Genomic DNA, 6,117 nt, shown 5'->3' on the forward strand with positions numbered 1-6,117 from the left:
ACTATTGGAGCAGATAGATGGGCATTTTAAAATACAATGATATTTATTTTGAAGCAATTGAAATATCTATGGTGGTATGAAGTACAACGGGAATGTAATAAATCTGTGGATTTTGTAGGAAATCTTTCCCAGATTATGTAGCACAATCTGGTGGGCGGTGAAAGAAGATATTATGTATCTCTCAGCAAGTCACTGCTCTGACCTTGCCTTCCCCAATTAGCCACCTTCTGAGGGAAGTTAATTCTGCTGTGAGTTTTGCACCAGCTGTAACAGAATATTTCAAATACTCCCCTATGCAGAGTTGGAGCAAATTTGCTACCATTAGGGGAGTCTGTTACATCTTTGCATGAATTGCTTCATTGCCCTGGCCTCCTTCCAGTCAGAAGATGAACCCAGATCAGAAGGTGAAGATGGGTAATCTTTGCTCTTACATGCTCTGAAAGTACCCCTTTTTGGGTGTTAGCATTTTTAAAGTGTAGTTTGGTCATCAGAAGTTTGGAAAAAACCAAGTGAGTGCTTGTGGACATTTCCTACATAATCCATATGAGTTTTGCATTCCAACATAAAGTGTGTGCAATTTGGTGGCAGAAGACTAAGATCAAAACTACTTTTATCTTGGCAGAAGTTTGCTTATTTTATTGTTTGTCTCCAAGACAGTATGCAAAAAACTATATAAGAGGAAGGCTAGGGTTTCTGTGAGCCTCAGGTGGGTCAATGTCACCCCTCCAATATTTGACCCAAAGGTTTGTTGGTGCTGCTACCTCTGCTGCTTTTGTAACCCAATATCTAACATGTAGCAGCTTAATTTATTTTAAGTTTCACATATGCACAATATGTGATTAGTGTCTCTTTTTGAAGTTTGTGCTGATGGGGAAAAGCATTTATGTTGACTTTGATAACTTCCTGTTTGGAAGTTCTTCCCTTGGTATTCATAAGGGTTAGATTTATCCACTGTTATTATATAATTTTAATGGACCTTCAGGGAAAAGCAGATTTGCTGAAAGGAATTTCAGCTTCATATCTCAGGCTTGCAATGATTGCAAATGATGCCCCCCAAAAAATCCAGGTTTCAAATCTGGTGGTTTGAGTTTTCTTTTATGTCCATTCCTCATGCTAGGAACCATTTCAACCTGTCTGAATTAGTTTGAACAGGAAATGAAGGCATTATTTCCTGCCTTTCTAAAGGGCTTTCACAGGTGTATACAGAGCCTGAGTTTTTGTTCATTTTATGAACCTACTTTGAGATGGAATCACTGGGCTTAATAGTTAGGTTGATATGTGGTTGTGTTTTCTTCCTTTCTTCATCTCGGCTTATATTTATTTGTACATAATAGTTTGATATAACAAAATGTGGTTGTTAAGCATACAGTGTAGCAATGAAAACTGGCACGAGGGATTTCCTCTGAAACTGAAGCATTTGCACAGAAGGACTTTGAAGGTATTTGATGGTTTTGTCACCAGTAAAAAGAAAATGATGGTCAGCGACAAGTGCTTAAGATTTTGAGGTCTATTCCTAATGAGATCTCCATTATCATATGGAGGGGACATACTTGTTGCAAGTCTGAGGGTGAGAGACAAGTTCAGACAAGTTTACCCTTTGAATAGACAACTCCACACCTGAACTTGTTTATACCATTCAAGAGTGAATCAGTGGTTGGAAGAGTCAAACACTGATTTGCTTAGAATATGTAACTATATGATCTCACCTTTCAGTAAAAATGAAGTGACCTGTGAACGAATCACAGTGGTGCGACTGAAACCGCCTGGAATTTCCTATTTGTGTAGACAGAGGCAGTTGCCGAGAAAAGACTTGATAATGACCTCTGATTCTTGATCATGTATATGGATACTTTGATGTGGGGTTGAAACAGACATGTATGCAGTTGGGTTTGATAGCTGCCTGTTCTTAAGATGGTGAGTTTGTTCTATTTATTTTGTATTTATTTGAGTTTGTTTTCAGTCCTACCATGCAAGTTGCAGAGCAAAAGTATAATTTAAAGCAAATGAAAATATAAGAAAGGTATATTTTGATATCTTTGATATGGCCAGTTGAACTCTGTCAGAGCACCATATGTTAATGCCAGAAGATTCTCAGTTGGGGCCTCATTAAACTTTTTCACATTATAAAGTCACCCCATGGTGATTTTTGTGATGTTTTGTTTGCATGATCAATATTTCATTTGGTTGCTTCCTCAGTGTTGGGTGAGAGGTGCTTCTCTCTGTCCTGGTTCACATGCAGTGTTGAAACATAGTTTTAAGATGGTGCTTTTAATGTACATGAGCAATCTGATGCTCCTCCACTTCTGTGTTGCACAGCAGAGGAAGCAATGCAGAATCTGGTGTTAGTGTGAACCTGGGAAAACAAGCCTTGTTTCCTCTCCCAGACAGCAGCAGGGAAGGAACAAAGTACTTGCATACATTTAAAGCTACCATTTACTTTAAACTATGGTTTGATGTTGTGGGCAAATGCAGCCCCTGAGCAAGTTGGCTTTAACTGGATTAAAGTTAGAGCTGGCATGCTAAATATCATGCCTCAGTCCATGAAGGTGAGTTGCTACATGGAAATCTGCACTTGAACTGTATCGGTTTTCTTGAGAAAGGGGGTTATATAACTCGAACAGTTACTGTGAATTTCATTTGCTGTCCTTTTCATTTGAGCTTGGTGTATAATAAAACAAGTCCTCTCAGTGATCAGAAGCATAGCAACTAGACATAAAACAGGAGGCTGCTTTCTGGTTTATGAAGGACCTAATCTATTTGATTCCTCTGGCTTAATAAGTGTCCCTTGAGCATAGTCTGTCCTCCACTCCTTTTCAGAAAGAACATTTAAGGCTGATTTGCACATGCATGTTTGCTTGTACCACAATGGCAGAAGTGCAGATTTCCACAACACAACTGTGTGAATTGGCTCTCTTGTGGAGGTGGGGAGGGTATATTGGCATGATTAAAACTCACCTGAACCTTACTGTGGGTTGCCAACAGCTTTTCAGAGGAAGCTGCACTCAGAGGAAACTTCCCTTTTCAGAGGAAGTTTGCAGAACTAGGACCACTCATGTGGTTTGTAGTATCTATCATTTGCCATTAGAGTCATGCAGAATACATTTAAGAGCAAAGGTATTAAAGGCAGAAGAATAAGGCCAAGTATGTCAATATTATTTCAATTCTTACAAACTTTAGGTTGGGATTTTATTGTGCAATTTAGTGGTTGTGCAGATGAGACCTTGTGGTATAAAGGGATTAGATTTTTTAAAAAAATTGTTATTTATTATGCTGTTAATTTATTCTGTAGGCTTCTGTAAATTATTGCATTTGGAACTGTTATCGGCCATATTATGTTGTGAATTGTTATGGACTGCATAAAATATTGTTTTAATGAACCAGAATAAATATTATACTTTGTCCAGTGCCTAGCACAGTAAGCCCTAGTACTTGAGACAACTTGATGCATTCCTGCAGCCAGCAATATACAAGGGTGGTGGTGAGAGTTTGGTTGTCTCAGTTAGCATGAATACTCTTATCACTATGGTTCTGGCTGACCAAAGCAATGGGTGATCAGACACTTAACAAAAGTGCTCAAATGGTCTTTTATGTCCTGGAACTCCTTTGCAGACTTGGAAATGTGACAAACATCAAAGTTGCAGGGGCGAAACAGAGAAACATTTTGATTTTGAAGCAGACAGGCAGATCAGGTGGGAAAGAGCTATGAGTCAGCTAAAGGGAAAGCATATTTGTGTGCAGAATCTCTTTCTTTAGGAACCCAATACATGGTTAGGAAGTGTGCTGTCTGGTTTTGGAGTCTATTTGCTTCTACTATGCAATACTGATATGAGAAATACTCTGAAAGAATTTGTGCTCTATCAGGTTAAAATTTGACTGAAAACATGAGAGATTTTGTTTTGATTTTCACAGTGTAGCCCATGAAATATATCCTTATGGTCCATAAGCAATCTGCAGCTAATACTTTTTGCTACAAACAAAAGTGATAGAAGAATACAAAGGTCTATTAGGATCTCAAGTATTTATTATGACTATTTATTTCCTATAAGTACCTGATATCTGACTTTATGTGAGCTACACTTTTTGTGTGTCTGATGTCTTTTTTTAATAATCTTTGATTCTTTTCCTGAAAATATATACATTTCATTTTTTCCCCTTTCCAGAATGTTGACTGTTCCAAGTCGAATTGGTTCACTGTACCTTACGTTTTCTATTTCAAAACTCCTGGGTATTGTAAAGCCAGTATACCTCACTTTATTTCTGTACATAAAATTGGGGGCTACATCTGTTCTTCACATTTACTTGGTGTTTTGTTTCTAATCGTGAAATTTCTAACTTTATATGTGTGTCCGCACCATGACTGGATACAATGGAATTATTCTGTTAATTGTTCAATTGTAATAAAATTATTTTGATTCTTTCTTTCTGTTGTGCAAAGCAATTACAGGAAATGTACAACTTTTCTTCCAACAACTTAAGAAATGCAGATAACAATAAACAGATGAATTCGCATTAGAAAGAAGTTTGTTGTATAGATTTCAAGGTTGTGTGCTATCTAATTCAGGAGTAGCTGACCTTTCTGACCTGGTGGGTGCATGTACAGACCAGAGGAAATGTCTTGGGCATCACACACATTCCATAACACTCTCCATCCCAAGTGTTAACCCCCCACCCCTTGCCCTTCATGATACTATTAGACATGGTAGGGAATGCCTTCTGTTGTCTAAGGGAGGCTTCTTTCAAGTGTGATTTCAGCAGAGGGAGGGGCAGGAGCAGTGGGATCCAGGGATGGCTTCTGTGAGCACAAGCCTGCCTGTGGTCCACAGCAGTGATCCCTGATGTCGTAGTTCATTGCCAAGGTTTATTACTGTTCCTTTCATCTAGAAGATGCTACTTCACCTTCTTGTCTTTCAACCTGGGAAATTACATTTGATTCTCTGTAGAACTTCATTTTGGCACTGTAAGGCAATGTTTCAGAAACTTGGCTGTTTTTGGACTACAGCTCCCATCATTCCTAGCCAGCAGGATCAGTGGTCAGGGATGATGGGAATTGTAGTCCGAAAACAGCTGGAGACCCATGTTTTGGAAACCTCTCTGTAAGGAATCCTTTGTAAGATTCCTTAATAAAAGCAGGTACATCCAAGTTAGAGAGCATATTGGTCAGCCTTTTTGAGCAAGGGGCAGAGGTGTTGTTCTTCCCTCTCAGACAATTCCCACTATAGAGTACTCCAGTGTAGCATAATGCAATAAGGAGCCCAGAACCAGAGTGCTTATGTATTCTATTCTCCCCCAAATGGTCTGGTGGAAACCAAAACTGCCACGCTCCCATGATGACTTGCCGTTAGCTGTTGGAAAATGCTGAGGTTGGCTGTACCATAATCAAACAAACCTACTTCCAGGTTTGTTTGTTTGACGGGGCAGAACTGGTAAGGGGCAAAGTACACAAACAGAGAGTGTCACAAGGACCAGCCCTCCATGGACACATCCTGCCTTTGAAGAGAGCCACCAGGTGAAAAGGAAAGCATGACTTTTGCACTGCTATTGACCTTTCTGGGTATTCTGCATGAATGCACTGAGACATAGGGTTCAGCACCTTCAACAGTTCTGTAGAGGAGGACCTGCTGAAAATTTACCCTTCTGCAAATCTACTAAATGTGCAGAGCCCTGCCCTATCTCTCTGATCATGTAGAACACCCAGAAAGGTCAAAAGTAGTTCAAAAGTCATACTGCTTATGACTTTATACAGATCACTATGCAAAATTAAGAGTGGCTGCATTTTCAGCTTGGTGGATCCTTTACCAGTTTCCACACTTGCTGACCAATATTTCTGGTCATGTGGTCAAAGGGGTCTTGATTTGGATTTTGTCCCAGAAGCATGTCTTTGTCTAAATAGGCCTACATTTATAGGCAGTTACCTTTGGGAAGCTAAGAAACTCTTATGGGAAAATCTGGTAAAGATTAGCCCTCCCCCAACAAAAGACTAATAAATAATAAATAATAAATAAATAAAACAGACAAAAAAAGCAGGCCAACCCCTCCTAGCAACAACAGAAACCCACTCATTTTTGAAATAAAAATTGTGAGAGCACCGTACGAGGATGGAAAATTGTGAGGGCACCA

The sequence above is a fragment of the Podarcis erhardii genome (assembly GCF_964252035.2).
Source record: "Podarcis erhardii genome assembly, chromosome: 4".
NCBI classification, from domain to species: Eukaryota; Metazoa; Chordata; class Lepidosauria; order Squamata; family Lacertidae; genus Podarcis; species Podarcis erhardii.